At 36.4% G+C, this 17,381-nt stretch overlaps 1 non-coding gene across 1 annotated transcript; it reads right to left on the minus strand.

Annotated features, from left to right (window-relative positions):
• Positions 1–16,892: 16,892 nt before the first annotated feature.
• On the minus strand, positions 16,893–16,996 carry LOC123628999. Its single transcript, XR_006731872.1, has one exon. It is a non-coding gene; the product is annotated as a small nucleolar RNA U13 (small nucleolar RNA).
• Between the last annotated feature and the right edge of the window lie 385 nt (positions 16,997–17,381).

Below are 17,381 nucleotides of genomic sequence, written 5' to 3' on the forward strand. Positions count from 1 at the left end.
TGAGAAATATCTATTCAGATCCTTTGCCCATTTTTAAAATCATATTATTTGGTTTTTTCCTGTTGAGTTGTTGGAGCTCTTTATATACTCTAGCAAATATTTTCTTCCATTCAGCAATTAATTTCTTCCACTGTCTCTTCACTTTGTTGATTGTTTCCTTTGCTATGCAGAAGCTTAATGCTACTATTTTAAATGTTGAGAGAAGGGCCAAAAGGTATGTGCTAGAATTGCAGAAGAAGGCTTGCATTGAATAGGTAGAGGAAAACTAGATAATACTCCTTTATATTTATATAGTACTTTACAGTCTTCCAAATGCATTTGCATATATTATCTCATTTAAGCTTTATCACATTCCCATGAGTTAGGCAAGTCAGCTAGCACTACATTCATTTTACAGATGGGAAACATGAGTCTGTGAGTTGGCAATATTATATGACTTGTTGATATAATCTTGGCAGAGCCAGAATTCACAAATTAGAAATCAAGGTATTCTGATTCCATTAGGAGAGCATTAGTAAAATGTGGACTCTCTCATAAGTAAGAAAATATCTCTAAAACTTTGTCTTAAAACATTTTTACTTAAAAGTTTTCCTCTCTACCATATTTATCTACAGCTCCAAATCTAATCCTTATATTACACTGTTCCTACACCTAAAGCTTTCTAGCTCAGAGTTTAGTCACCTCTAATGCCCTGAAAAACAGGATAATATGGTCATGTTGTAATGTGCTATAGTCAACCTTTTTTTCAAAAAGGTAGTCATGAGTAGATTCTTATACCAAATTGCAAAAAAAAAAAAAGATTTTTAATGGTCATTTATTACAGAACCATAAGGTAACTGATGAGAAGACTAGATTTAGCAGACAAAATCCGACATCTTAACAATAATTGGTGTGCCAGATACAATAACGCTTTGCCAGACGCATTACCCAAATCATTTCATTTGATTCCTCACAACAACCTTATTTCATGAGATGATTGATAGATCATGAGCTGACTGCCCTCAGCACTACCACCTCCTCACTTCCTGAGGACATTCCACAGAAGATAGTTGAAGAAAAATCATGTTTTTTTATTTCATTAACAGCATTCAATTTTTAGAGACATTTGTATTCTTTAATATTATACCTTAGCTTTTACTATCTCTTAATCTTTAAAATTAGACATGTACAGCTAAGATCTAGAGAGACTTCATCTCACAAATAAGTGAGGTACTTGAAGAAACTATAAATTTAACTGTAGAGTACAGTTTTTGATGGAATGAAATAAAGATTAATCTACTCCATAAGGCAAGTTCTCAGGGATGAAAAGAGACTTCAGGCTTGCAGCCCAATTTTACTGATGCAAGAATGGGCTCAGAGGAGATGCAAGAATGCTGGGGCTTTCTCAGGCCTTGCAGGAATCCTCTCCCCCAGCCAACATGAAGGTAGACTGATTTCAATCAGTTAGAATGTGCCCAGTACTCTGAGTCTGCATTCTCTAATCCCCACAGCCGAGAGTACTTTACCTTGCCTCAAATTCTGAGACCAATTATGCTTTTATATAAGGGAAATGGAAGGAAAATAATAACATCTGTTGATTACTTTCTCTGTGCCAGACATATTATCCAAATAATTTCATTTGATTCCTCACAACAACCCTAATTATCGCCAATGCATAGTGCTTAAGACAATCAATCAATTCAAAAAATAATTGTTGACTGATTGAACAAACATGCAAAGTATTAATAGTTCTTCATACGTATTTCCATTTTATAATCGAAGAAATGGGTGCTCAGATAGTTAAATATAGTGCCCAAGGTTACACAGGTGGTAAATTTCTTCTTCCCTCTTTCCTTTCCTTCCTTTTTTCTTTTGTAAGTTTGAGAAAATTCTTAAAAGTTATACATAATTGGTATTGAAAACCTAAATGATACAAAAGTACAAAGTGTTAAAGTGAAAGTTTCTTTCTCCTCCTCATTCCCCCTCCACTCTTGAGAGATAATAACTGTAAATAATTTGATGTGTCCACATCCTTTTCATTGTGTCAGGAGAATCTTATCAATGCTGCTGTGGTTTTGGGTTGAACCTTATAATTCCTAGATTCATATAATTGGGTTTTGTCTTTATCTTTGGCTCCGAGTTCCCATTCTGTACCCCCAATTTTGCAGCTGTATTTATTATCGTATCCTCATGCTTTTGTTTCTGCCAGAGTCTGCAAGATTATGTCAGTGTTTATAATGAGGGTATCACTGTAGCTGAGTTTTACAAAATTAAAGCTTTTCTATTTAACTTGCCAGTGTACACTTGGGGGATGTGACAGACGGTGGAAATGTTCTGTGCAGCAACTGCTTTATGACTGTGGTTGCAATTGAAAGGGTAAGCATGGCAGCAATATGCACTAAAACTGATAAATGGATTGTAAAGAGAAGCAGTACACAATCAAAGAACTGGTAACTGCTTGTCTCAGCTCTCTGATTTGATGTGGTACTGGTGATAGAGCCTCAGTCTTTCCGGAAGCAATCTGTGTTGTTGCAGAAACAGGTAAACCTATCTTAATAGATCTTGAATTTATCATCAGATTTCTTCTTTCATTGTGTCATGCAGTAGCTTATCTTTTACAAGGGATCTGTAGCTATTCCATTTCCAACAAATTGATCCCCAACATGTTCTTCAGCCCATTTAACTATTTCTTTGGTAAGTCAGTATTAAGGACCAGCCTTCACAATTCTTTGACCACAGTATTTCCTTCCTCATCTTCTTTCATTACCTACTGAATTCTCTCATTTTATCCCCTCCCCCCTCCCCAAATAATCTCTAGTCTCTTTAGCTCTCCTGGTAAATTTTTCATTTAGTTCTCTTTACTTTGCTTGACTACCCATCATAGGGTCCATGATATTGGCTTATTAATTCAAATAACCCCTTATTTCTTTGATCTTTTGTTAAGTTGGCAAAGCCCATTCTCAACCCAGGAAAGAAACTTCCTATCATTCTTTTCCTCTGATTTTATTCCTAGGCTGTGAAACATTTCCCAGTCAAGTCACAAAACCATAATGACCAAGTTCAATAATAAATGTGGGCTATTGAACTTCAGCTGGATTTTGCACTTTTCTTACTAGTTCTTTCATTCTCTCTTGACCTTTTCTGATAATTCCCTATAGTTGATGCTCAAACTTTGTACAGTCTCTAGTATCTCAGCCCTAAACGTGATTACATCATTCCTTGGCCAAGATTGAAGTCATCGAATGTGGGCTCTTGGACTCTCCCTGGTTTCCCTCTAAGCAGATTTTTATTGCCAAACTCTCCTCTCCACCAATATCTGATCATCTAACATCCCATCTTTGTCCTGGAAGAGACACTTTTTCAAGGCAGGTGCCTCTTGTTCCCATCCTTTCCACATTCCTCTGGCATCCTTCTGCAATGTCAACCTCTCTTCCATTCCTACAAATAAGATCAGCTTCTCTCAGAATCCTCCAAAATCTTCTTTGAAATTAGATATCTCCTAAGATTGCTACTTCATTTCCCTCCTACACCATTTACTGCCAATATTTTAGCCTATATTTTCAGTTTTCATTCCTTACTGCTTGTTTGTACTCCTTGAAATCTAGCTTCTAGTCTCATAACTATGCTGAAATTCTTTCTCCAAAGTTCCAATGTTCTGATAATAGTTTTGTATAGTGGCTTTTCCAATTATCATCCTCTTAATCATCTCTAAGGCATATACTCTGTTGACTACCATGTCCTTCTTAAAATTCTTTTCTCTTTATATTGAAGAACTTCTCTATTATGGACTTCTTCCTACCTTTAGATGCCCTCCTGCATTAACTTCTGCTATATATTGTCAGCTTTTACATGGAGAATTAAAGGCGTTTATCCACAAAAAGGTCTGTATTTGAATGTTTATGAAAATTTATTCAAAATAATCAAAGCATAGAATCAGTATAAGTGTCCTTCAATGGGTGAATGGATAAACAAATTGTGGTACATCCAGCAATTGGAAAATTTCTTGGGAATAAACATGAACAAGTTACTGATAAAAAACAAAATAATGAATGATTCTCAAAAGCATTATGCTAAGTGAAAGAAGCCAGACACTGATTGCATACTTAACTGTTCAATTTATATGACTTTCACGACAGGCAAAGCTACAGTGACAGAAAGCAGACTAGTGGTTGCCAGCATCTGAGGTTCGGTAGGGCATTGACTACCAAGGGACAAAAGGGAATGCTCTAGAATGATAGAAATGTTCTATATAATGATCATGGTGGTGGTGATTATATGACTGTATACAGTCTTCACTGACATTTTAGAATTTCAGTATATATAAATTGTATCCCACTACAGTTCTCAAAAAGTTAAAATATAAAAAGTTAGAACTAGTGCAACAATTTTTATATCCTCATATACTTCCCAAAGAAATCAATTGTTATGGCCATTCTCTCATGCAAAATATTCCATTGTAGCCCCAAATACATTGTAAATTTATTTTTGGATCTACCACTGAATCCAGTAATGTCAGTTAAATAGAACATACTCTGCAAGTAGTTGACTTGTTGATGTCATTATTTTGAGGAGAATCAGACTTGAGAAGCTATATACAGTAGTGTAATATTTAAAATGTTTGTTGTTAAAGAAACATAAGTTCAAATTATTGCTTTGCTACTTAGCTGTATGAGTTTGGGCAAATTTCTAGTTCTATGTATGCCTCTGTTTCTTCTTCCATAAAGTGGAGAAAGGACCAGTACCTTTTCATAAGTTGATTCTAAGAATTAAAAGTGATATAACTTATAAGTAGCTTGCATATAGAAAACACTTTATAAATGCAAAGAATATTAGAAGGAATAAAATTTATTTTATCCTTTTAAGAGAACTTATTCAGCATCTAATTTTTGCAGGTATATGGATTTATTCCTCAACAAAAATGTAATCACTGTCCATAATCGGGACTTGAAACAATTGCTGATAAAATTCTCTCTATCATATCCAACAGCCTGTAGGTGAAAATTGTCTCACAGTCTATTTTTGCAAATAGTGTTTTATTGGAACAGAGTCATGCCCATTTGCTCATGGTTGTTTTCACATTGCAAAGATCAGAATGTCAAAGATAAAATGGCTAAGTCAAAAGAAAAATAAGCAGATGCTAAACCTGAGATAATTCAGCTATTGGAATTATCAAAGACGATTTTTTTTTTTGAGACAGGATCTTACTGTGTTACCTGGGTTAGAGCACAGTGGTGTGATCATAGCTTACTGCAACCTCAAACTGCTGAACTCAAGCAATCCTCCTGCCTCAGCCTCCCCAGTAGGTGGGACTACAGGTGCACAGCACCATGCTCAGCTAATTTTTCTATTTTTTGTAGAGACAAGGTCTCACTATGTTGCTCAGTCTGGTCTTGAACACCTGACCTCAAGCAATCCTCCCACCTCAGCCTTCCTAGTAGCTGGAACTACAGGTGCAAGCCACTGCACCCAGCAATGTGCTTCTAATAAATAGTTCAGTGTTAGAAAAATAACTTGTACTGCATTATCACTTTAAAAATTTCAGAAATTATTATTTTCAAACAGATTAAAGGAATATATTTTCTACATATGGGTCTATATATGTATGTTTGTATATATAGGCCTATATATCTATGTACATATATATTTTTAAACAGATTAAAGGAACATATTTTCTACATGTAGGTCTATATATGTGTGTGTATATACACATATATGTACATATGTATGTGTATATATGCATATATAGGTCTATATATGTATGTGTATATATGTGTATGTGTATATCTATACTATACATATATATGTATTAATATTTGTATTATATGTGTATCTGTGGAAACACAGAAAATTATATTATCTATGGAAATGTAGGGAAAATCTTGAAACATGTATACCAACCTCTTAACTGTGGTTAATTCTGCAGTGAAGATTTACAGTGTTGGAACTGAAGGTGAAGAGAAGTTTCTCTACCCACTTTCTTTAATTTAAGTAAAATAATAATTTAAAAAAATTATTGCTTATTGTTTTCCATATTCTAATAAAATTCTACAACCTCTTTAAAAAACGAAAACATAGAGGCAAAAAAACCCTACATTTAACTTCTTCTTTTTCCCCCCTCCCCCTCAGTTGTCCCTATCAGTACATATCACACACCTACCTGTTCACCCTCAGAGTGAAACAAGTTGCTTTGTCTTTGACTCAGAAGAGGCCCCTGGCTCTGTTTTATAGGAAAAGAGTGTACATACAGTAAGTCTTCACTTGACGTTGTCCATAGGTTCTTGGAAAGTGTGACTTTAAGTGAAACAATGTATAACAAAACCAATTTTTCCACAGGCTAATTGATATAAACAAGATTTAAATTCCCAGAGCATATTTCTGGTCACAAAAATATCACCAAACTTCTAAATGAAGACTTAAAACACTTTTAATATTAAACTGTGAAGTAAATGTGATCTATATATACAATTAAGAAAGATTAATAAAAACAAGTAAAATAAGTATTAACCCAATTATTCCAGTTCAGAGTCATGGGTGGCTGGAGCCTCTCTTGGCAGTTCAGGGTGACAGGTGGAAACAGCTCTGGACAGGATGCCATTACATAGCAGGATGCACTCACACACACATCCACACTCACTCAGGCTAGGACCAGGACCATGTAGACATGACAGTTCACCTAATGGGCATAGCTTTGCGATGTGGGAGGAAAACCCACGCAGACATGGGGAGAATATGCAAACTCCATGTGGACAACGGTCTTACCTAGGATTGATTTTTTTCTCTCATCAACGTTATCCCAAATGGCGTTCAACAAAATGATGTTGAGGACTCTGTTGTTTACACATAGAGTCCTCATTTTTGTGATTAGTTTCTCTGTTACTGTTGGTAACTCTGACCACCTCTGTGGAATGCAGAGGTATGGGAAAAAGCAATGAGCTTTGGATGCAGACTGCCCTAGAAGAGAATTCCAATTCTTGAACCCACCGGATATAAATTTCTTTATCTGTAAACTACAACAGTACCTTCTTTACATGTAATCTCATGAATCACAGAAGATAATCCAGAGTTTGGACTCAGATTTATCTCTTTCTAAGAAGTCAAATTCTATTACCACGTTATGCTGCCACCTTTCATAAAGTGCCGAATGCATTTTCTGATGGAAGCAGTGCTGTAAAAAATGATTAAATTTGCTAATTAACCCAAAACTATAATCTGACCAATCCCATTTGAAACTCTAGCAGAGAAAGGCAGTAGCCCAAATTCCTTAAGGTTGGAGACTGGAAGGATATAAAAATACAAAGAAAGTGGTACATTTTATAAAGTACTATCTTAAAACAATTTTCAGATTGCTCTTGTTAGTTCCCAAGAGTTTTGATCCATATAGACGTTATATTCCACTCTCTTAGGGCCCATGGTCATGGGACCATAATCAAATACTCAAAACTAGAAGATTCCATAAAAAGCCAAATTTCAGAATTGTGCTATGCATTATAACACACATATAAAGTTAGGTTTGTGACTATCACAGATTGACTTAACTATTTCATTCCTGAGGACTCCTAAATCATTTCACCAGTAGACAGGCAATTCAGATTGTCTGATTGACAAACTATACTAGGTGGAGTTGAGGAGTGATAACTCCTTGTGGGTCATGACCCTTTTTTTGAGGACATACTCTTTGGGATGACAGCAAAGCACAGGTAACTGCTGATTTAAAATGGACATGGTCAAGTTTTTCCAGTAACGCTCTTTGTATTCCTATTGCAGGTTTTCATAAGCTGGGACACTAGTGTTCTAAAGCATGATGTTTAATGAATGGGTAGTCCACACACTAAAAGATTTCTGTGGTAAAATAAAGTTGGGAACTATTGCATTAAACAACATAAGCAATTTAAAACAGATTACTGTAGGATATTTCAGAATGATTTGATATACAAATGTGCATTACAAATCTCCAAGCAGGTGATAAAGTAGGCAGTGCTTTCTAAACTTATTTGATTCTGTGACATTTTTATTGTATACTTACTAATATCTCTCAGAACTAACTGTATGACACTTTGGGAAATGCTGTACTAATATTTACGGACCTATATATGCAGTTGAGACCCAATTTTCAGGTCTTGAGTTTTGCTACTTCTTTGCCTTGCTCTGAAAACTTTTAAATGGAATGTGTAGGAGTAGGGACAAGTACCAAGCTAGGAAAGTTAATTGGGCAGAGGTATAAATCATGTGAGTAAAAGCAAGCAGAAGCTCATTAGGCAGATGCTATATCTTTTTTTTCATCAGCAAATATTTATAAGCCTTCTCTTACTGTCAATTACTAGTAAAATTTCCAAAGATGGCAACCCAGTTTGTGGCTTTTTCATTGTATCATAATGTCGGGTGTTCCTTGTTAGGCCAATTTCTTGAGTATCTGCCATCATATCCTTTCAGATTAATTTATTCAAACAGGCTTTATTGAGCATCTATTATATGTATTTCACTGAAGCAGGTATTAAAAAGTATGAAGAAAGATGTAATAAAAATAGTTCCTGTTGCTGGGGAGCAAATAATCTCACATGTGGGATAAAATATACTGCTCATGTGGCCTTTCCCACTGCTGGACAATACAACAATCAGAGGTGTGCCAGGCTCATTGTTCTTCTCCTCCCCATTCAAATACATTCCATGCCAGTTTTGTTCTCAGCCCTTTTACTTATGCCCTTCTCTTGTTCTGGAATGGCCCCTTGCTCGTTTCTGCCTATCAATATCTGGCCTTCCTTCAAGGTATAGCTGAAGTTCCCATCCTTTCTTTAAAGCCTCCCCTCATTGCCTTTCTCTCATCTCCTGTTTCCTTTGTTTTATACTGAGGTTTCTTGCTTATGTGTATTTATTTTACTTCCTCAAATAGATTTCAAGTTCCTTTAAGGTACAGAGTGTTTTTGTTTTTGTTGTTGTTTTGTTTTTTGAGATAGGGTCTTGCTCTGTCACCCAGGCTAGAGTGCAGTGGCGTCATCATAGCTCACTGCAACCTCAAACTCCTGGGCTCGAGTGATCCTCCTGGCTCAGTGTCCCAAATAGCTAGGACTATAGGCATATGCCACCACACCCTGCTTATTTTTTTTTTTACTTTTTGTAGAGACGGGGGTCTCATTGTGTTGCTCAGGCTGGTCTCAAAGTCCTGGCCTCAAGTGATCTTCCTACCTCAACCTCCCAAAGTGTTAGGATTGCAGATGTGAGCCACCGCACTCAGCCGGGAATGTTTTATTAATATATGGGTATTGCTTACAGTATCTAGCACAATCCCGGACATAGAATAGGTTGATTATAAATATTTACTGACTAATGTACAAAACACGCTTTTGTATTTTCATAGTGTGGGTGAGTTTGGGTATGGGCTAGAAGGGGCAATAACATTTCAAGCAAAATAGTAGATGATTAAAAACTGTTAAGCTTTAGGGGCATGACTTTAATATTAGAATGCTTTAGTTTGTTGACTAATTATATTTCTGGCCAAAATAACATATTTGAAATAGTATTTTAGCATAGTTCAAATGTCTACAATTAGAACCTGAGAAATGATGTACCTACCATTTTTGTCTACATTTAAAATATTCCCACAGCATACTCTAAGAAATTAGTGTATGTCCTCAAACTGATACCTGCTAAGATATTATTTCGTAGTAGCCCAGAGCACCACTTTTTCTCAGAAATATCACAGCAATTAAAACTAAATTTTGGAGTGATCAAGATTTAAAAATGCCTTGTCTCCTTTTTGTTTATTATACCGGTTTTCCTCTTGCAATCAGCTCATCTTGGGATGTATAAAAGGGCATACATATATTAAATGAAGTAAAATTAAAAATTCATGTACATGCAAAATGGAGTTTATGCAAGCCACTTTTAAACTTTGAATAAAATAAAATTTTAAGCCTTTAGTGCAATAAAATTTTCAATTTTAATAAAATGAGCTGCAGTGTCTACTTTGGCAGAAGGACATAGGACACAATATTTTCACTATCAGCTGCTCTTGTAAACAACACAGTTTAGTCCAATTAGTGTAACTCATTCCAACAGGTCATTAAATCAATATTATAGGCTAACTGAACTGATTAGTCAAAATTTTTTTTCACAGCTGAAAGTCATCACATTATGTAAATTCTATTTGAGTAAAACCTTGATTGACCTGAATCTAACTAGCCTGAACTCTCAATTAATAGGAATTTTTTTCTGTACTTGAATTTTAAAAGAACAAGGCAAATGACAGGACAATTTTATAGCAAGTATGATGTACACAGTGTAATTGTTAATCATAGGTTGTCCCAATGAGTAAGCCTACTTGTTGCATTTTGAGGAACACTGGGAAGGACTCTAGCCTTCCATTTAGCATCCAGTTGGTGATGCCTAAAATTTTCCCTTCGTTAGAACTCTTTGATTTAAAGAATGGCAAAATACAACTGTCCTTGAAAAGAGAATTGCATATCTAATAAGTGAGTAACACCTTATTGATAAAAAGTTTATTAGATAGTTCCCAACATGAAAGGTCACTGTGAGGCCCATAAAAGGCCAAGTCTGATGGGGTAAGGGTGGATTGAAAACCAAGGACAAGACAATGTTCAAGGAAGGTACACCTCCTATGGCTACCACATGAAAGACCCTGGTTATCTGCTAGGACAGCATGGGAGGAAGTATCCTTGGGGATAAGGCAATGAAGGGAAGGCTGGAACATACCAAAGCAAGCTTGATTTACTTCACAGTTTTTCTGTTTTCTGTAATTTCTTAAGGATTTTACTTTGTTAAATGTAAAGAACTAAATTCCACTATAATAATTCATGGTGATGAATATCTTGGAAGTAAATTTTTTCCCCCTAATCCTCTTGTCTTGAGGAGAAGGAAGTCAATTTTGAATTAGCATCTTCCTTTTCTGGTGAGCTCTTGTGTATGGTAACTCTAAGAAGCTGCCCCTGCCATAAAAACAAAAACAAAAACATTATCTCTTGGAGATAACAGAGCCACAGAGCCAAGCTGCATCTTAGCCTTTGATTATGAAGGTTTCTTTAGAAGTCAGCCTCCCTTCAAAGAAAGTAAAATACATACCAAATAGTATCAGTCACAATAATGTCAGAGATGCCACCAGTTCTAGTCAGCTCCAGTTAATTTAGAAACAATTTCTCCATCTACAGGACTGTTTATTGGCTTTTGATTTTTATTGCAACAACCTGCACTTTGGCAGTTCCTTCTAGAGACTCCCTTAGGGTTGGAGGTGGGACATATAATTAGGCCAGACATTGTCAGGCTGGAGTTGTTAACTATATAATTTGAACTCAGTAGGACCTTCAATTCAAGATGCAACTTTTCATAGACTCTGAGTATTAATTATTTTACTTGTTTTATAAAAATGTCTGAATTCCAAACAGAAAAAGTAAAAGATATATTTATAAAAAAACTGTACTTACCAGAAAAAAAGCATCAGAGGGAAGACGAGTTATGTAGAACCAGCTTTGAATAACTTCATGAATTAATTAATTTATTTATTCATCGAACAGTTATTGTACATACATTATGTTCTAGCAACTGTGCTAAACTGGTGATTTGTCGTGGACCTTTTTGTTCTCATCTCCTTTGTTAGAGATCCCAGTAGTAAAGTACTTTATGTTCTAAAGTACTTCAGAGTTTATTCTAAGGGCAATGGGTTTTTATAATGGAAATGAAATGATGAGATTTACATAATAGAATGATGTTCCCTATGTAAGGTGGAGAATGAATTGGAGGTGGGAGTAGTTAAGAGCTTGTTGAAGTAATCCAAGGAAAAGATTACTGGTGGCCTGAAGTATGGGAGTAGCAGCAGGGATAGAGAGAGGTGGGAAAAATAAAGACATATTTGCAGATGGCAGAAATGATAGGACACAGTGACTGATTGGATATGAGAGGAGGACAGCATGAGACAAGGCAATCAGGGATGATGACCAAGTTTCTGGTTTGGAGAATTAGGTACATGTTGGTCGTATTGGCCCTCATGCTGCCCTCTTAAGTGCTCCCTCTGTGCCAGGCACTCTTCTGGGCACTACTGTGACGCAGGGAGAATTCTGTGCTCCAGTGGAAAACTATGCATTGACCAGAGCACACCTTCAGGGCTATCTAATCTTGTTTGGATGGCAGCTATTTTACAATTCTGTAAATTAGAGATAATATAGCAGTGCAAAATAATCCTTGTCTATAGACAACAGTGATTGTTTACAGACAAACAAATCTAATTCTGTCAGGTGGAGGGGGGGACAATTCTCTCCCCCTTGTGAAAAAAAAAACAGTTTTGCCATTTGCACATTCATTTCAATATTCCTGGTCTATAAATGTGTCTGTTCCTTGTGTTAGCCATTTAACCAGTTGTAACTTTACCAGTTTCCTCATTAATGAGTTAAATACAATCTTTAACATGTGTTTATTTTTATATTGGTATGAGTCATGAATTTGCCATTTGTTTTGAAAATTACTTTTTAACAATGGTGAACTTGATAAACATTGTCCTCATGGAACTTACATTCTAGTGGGCCAAACAGATAATAAAGCGAACAAATAAGGACAGATGTATAGCTAAGTGTGTATTGATAAGTGCCACGGAGGAAAATATAGCAAGGAAAGGGGACAGGATACGAGGGTGGGTGGGATGAGGTAGGGCTGCAATTAATAATTAATTGATGGGGAAGGAGTCAGCGGATAGTCTTAATGAGAAAATTCTCTACAACGAACATAAAACAAAATATCCTTGACTTTGGACTATGTCAGGGGCACTCAAAGTTATGTGATGGTATAAGCCACATTTATAATCCTATTAGTTCTTGTCACATCATATATCTCTTTGCTGCCTTAATTGGGGAGGTTATTACCCCACCGTGTCTTTTTGTTTTTCCTCTCCTTTTTCTCTTGCAGAGAAACCTACTCCAATCTTACCCCTTCCCTTCTGATAGATATCTTATCTTCATCTAAGGGGAACTGGTGTTTTGCATTCCATGAATGAGCAGGTCACAGTCTGGTTCAGAGATAGGATTATGAGCTTTCTGAGACAGAGTTTGGAGTTAGGAAAATTTTAGTTTGTACCAGAAATTTTTAAAAGGTTGTGATCTTTACCAAAACAAACTGATCAATGGGAAAGTATCAAAATTCTTCTTATAGTGAAAAGCACTATACTCATTTTTGTAGGGCATATAAATGAGAAAGGAGGAATTCAGGTTATTTGAAAACAGATAATTAAAATGATTTCACTACCTCCTCCATGTTTAGGCAGGTGCATGCAGCTGTCTCTTCTATGCCTGAATAGTTTGGAGGGATAAAGAAAAACTCAACAGGTAATTCTTTTGATGTGTCCCCTTGCCCCAAAACCTGCAACCCCTTTTGGCTCTGGTTGAGTACCACTGCTCTCTGTAGTGTTTTAAAATATCTTTTTGAAAATTCCATTCCTAAATCATGATTTCAGAGCTACAACCTAAGGAAATTATTTTGTGTAATTGCTGAACTTACCATCTGGATATTAGGCACAGAGTTAATTAAAAAACTATCAATTCTATTTCCAATGTATTCACAGGGAAATGATGGAAGCCAGTGTGGGGGAGATAGTTACCAAACAGTGGATCATCCATGTATTCCCCTGAGCTTGCATCCTCACCACTGGAACAGTCACACACTGGGATTCATGGGTGTGCATGCTATGGCTATGGGCTTGTTTTGACAGTGCTTGTGTGACTCTGTCACTGCCTACTTCACCCTTCACCATTTAGTTACTGTTGCTATTGCCATATACCTTGAGGATACTACTTTTAGATCTTTCCCTGAGCCCTCCTACCTTTGCTAGATAGTGTCAGATCGCTGGAGTCAGCTGGTGTTCCAGATAATTAAATGCAGGAAAGGCCATCATATTTTGGTTCTGTTGTTTGACTTTTCCTATGTGTTCATTTTGTCTCCCCAGCTAAATTGTAAGCACCTTCAAGTTAGGGAGTCCCTGGCTTATAAGCAATGCCTCATTAATGTTTACAAACAGATGTCACATCTCTTAGGCCCATTAGTCTTTTCCCTTACACAGTCAAATTTTACTTGTTGGAGAGGTAGAAACCATGTAAAAACACCATGATGGAATTTATTTATTCACAAGGGGAAGAGATAGTTTAGGGGGAAAGACAGGTCTTTTGAAAACTATCAAAATGCAAATGTGTAATCAGGTAGGGGGAATGCATTAAATCATTACTGGCCATCAACATCTTTGCTAGATACACTGACCAACTGAGTTTGATTAAGAGCTCCTAAATGAGAATAAGATACAGGAGGAAGTTTTTCCTTAGGTAGGGAGGATGCTATGGAACATGAAATATTCCGTTAAGGGGATGGCAGGGAGGAGGCAGCCTCCTGCCGGGAGGCTTGGACATGCATTTACTCAAAAAGTATTTATTAGCTCTGGGACTACTTAGGGTGGGGGAGTAGACTAATAGGAGGAGAGGTGAATGCAGATGGAATGAAAGAGAACAGACAGCTCCTTCACAATTTTGTCAAAGGCTAGTCCTTTGGACATCCAAAGGTTTTTTTGTTTTTTTTTTCTACAAACATCTTATCTCTTCTTTGGTAGTTTGTTTTAGACCATACTGGAAATTCCTTATCTGCTTGTTCCTTATCTGTTTCTGATTCCTTTGCTTGTTCATTGACAGCAGGGCTGAGAGCAGCCTGTGAGATCCCTGGCTTCCTGGAAACTCTTATTCTCTATAGTCCCAGAAGACATTTGCTTTGCTCTCTAAGTTGCCTTGGCTGGTCTCTGGGGATTTGCATAGAGATTATTTGAGGCAAAAAACTGAGGCCGATCCCATTTTGTATTTTTGTGCTGCTTACAAACTGAGTTGATGAAGGGGTCAACTTTTTTTCCTGCCAAGGTCATCAGGAAGAAAACTGTCCACTGAGACATGCTAACATTAACCTGAGAACTAAAGATTACAGATGCAGAGGGACCTTTGAGCTACAAGGCTTTTACAGTCAATCTGCACTAAATCAAAAAAAAGTGAAAATAAGAAGCAAGGCCACGTTGAGGGAAAAGCTCAAATTTTACATTCCTTAAGAAGAAATGCATCTTTGTTCCTGTCAGGACTAATACAAACTCTCATATAACTTGTCTGATTGCAACAAGCCAGTGTTTGGAAGGTAGCACAATGTCAGAAAGGCCACACACAGGCTTTGGTGCTGAAAGCCTTGTGTTTTAAAGCTGGTGTGCACTTAATAGCTGTGTGGCCTTGATCAAAGACATATAACTGCTATTGCCTTAGTTTCCCAATCTCAAAAACAGAGATACCAATGTTTATCTTGCAGAGTTTTTAGAATTAGAGATAACAGCAGGGAAGCACTAACACAGTGCTCTTACAGTCTAGTTGCCCAGTCAATGGTAGGCAATATTAATACAATATTAACTATGTGATGATAATCCAGGTTGTTTGCCAGAGAGATGGGCTAGAGAGGCTCGGACCACAGAAGAGGCTATTCTTGTTCCTCTGCAATGGTTAGACAATTTTCCGAGAGATCAGAGAGATTCTGTCATGGCAGAGAAACAATAAAACAAAAACGTTTCAGATAAATGAGAAGAGCCCACAGGATGAACAAAGTTATACTGCATAACGAGCAGTTCTAAATACTGAAATTTATGGGAAATTCAACTGCAGGGCAATCACTTATAAGTAGTAACGTTCACTTACATGTGGACCCTAATGTGCTGAAGAACTTATAAATTGTTTGTTCTGTTAAATTGATTAATTCTGCCTCTTGTTTACACTGGTGAGAAGAAATGGTTTGCTGGACCATGAAAGGTCAACATTGGCCTGAATTAATGGGTTCTGAATTAATGGGCTTGTGATACAGCCAGGTAAAGCTGTTTGTTTTTCCTTTATTCAAAATATCCTGCTTCATGACCTCATTGTCCTGTAAATTGAGACCATTTCTATTTAGGATTTCATTATCAGCAAGCAGCCTGCTGGCTCATTTTTAAAAGTTTTTTTTTTAATCGTGGTAATTATACTTAACATAAACTTTTATAACGATTTTTAAGTGTACAGTTCTGTGGCATTAAGTGCATTTACTTTGTTGTGCTGCCATTACCACCATCCACTTCCAGACTTTTTCCTCTTCCCAAACTGAAACTGTACTCACTGAACACTAACTCCCCATTTCCCTAACCCCAAGTCCCTGGTAACCAGTATTCTACTTTCTTTTTCTATGAGTTTGACTATTCTAAGTATCTTATATATGTTGAATTATGCAGTATTTGTCCTTTTGTGTCAGGCTTATTTTATTTAGCATAGTGTCTTCAAGGTTCATCCATGTTGCAGCATGTATTGAAATTTCATTCCTTTTTGTGGCTCAATAATAGTCCAGTGTATGTATATGCCATGTTTTGTTGTTTATTCATCCACTGATGGACTCGGGTTTTGTCACATTTTGGCTATTGTGCATAATGCTGCTATGAGCATGCCTGTACAAGTATGTTTGGGTCTCTGCTTTCAATTTTTTGGAGGGTACATATACCTAGGGGTGGCATTATTTGATCATATAGTAATTCTATATTTAACTTTTTGAGGAATCACCAAACTGTTTTCTATAGCGGTTGCACTATTTTACATTCCCACCAGCAATGTATGAAGGTTCCAATTTTTCCACATCTTCATCAGCACTTATTTTCCATTTTTTTAAATTATAGCTATCCCAATTGATGTGAAGTGGTATCACATTGTGGGTTTTGATTTACATTTCTCTAATGACTAATGATGTTGAGCATCTTTTCACGTGCTTGTTAGCCATTTGTGTATCTTTTTTAGAGAAATATTTAAGTCCTTTGGTCATTTTTGAATTGGGTTGTTTATGCCCATTTTTTATAATAAATTGCTATTTTCCTTCTTTCTTTTATTTTTATTTTTTTGCATCAGACGGGTAATGTGCCGATGTCCTAATAAGGTTTGAGGGAGGCACATCTCACACATGAGTGTGAAGACTCAGTCATCACTCTTATGAACCACAAAAGGATGGTAAATACTATTTTTGCTAAGTTTTAGTCAGCTCCAGCAATGGAGCAGTGTAAGTTCTTCTCAACAAGAAAAATAAAACTAATTAAAAAAATTAGAGACTAACTTGAAGAGAAAACTTCTAGGAATTGAGGAGAGTAAATTATGTTTCCTAAGTGAAGAGGAAGAAAGAGAGAAAAATGAGAGAACCAAAAAGCTTCAGGGAGATGAATAGATTACAACATATGCTGTTCTTTTAGTTGGGACAGCTAGGCAAGGTGGCTACATCATGCTTGGCTAAGTTAATGTGTGTGTTTTTTGGGGGGGTGCACAAGACTATAAATTAAGAATAAAAAATCAGGAAGAACAGTTAAGTCCAAGTGATAATCGATATGAAGATTAGCATTC

The sequence above is a fragment of the Lemur catta genome, chromosome X, assembly GCF_020740605.2.
Source record: "Lemur catta isolate mLemCat1 chromosome X, mLemCat1.pri, whole genome shotgun sequence".
NCBI classification, from domain to species: domain Eukaryota; kingdom Metazoa; phylum Chordata; class Mammalia; order Primates; family Lemuridae; genus Lemur; species Lemur catta.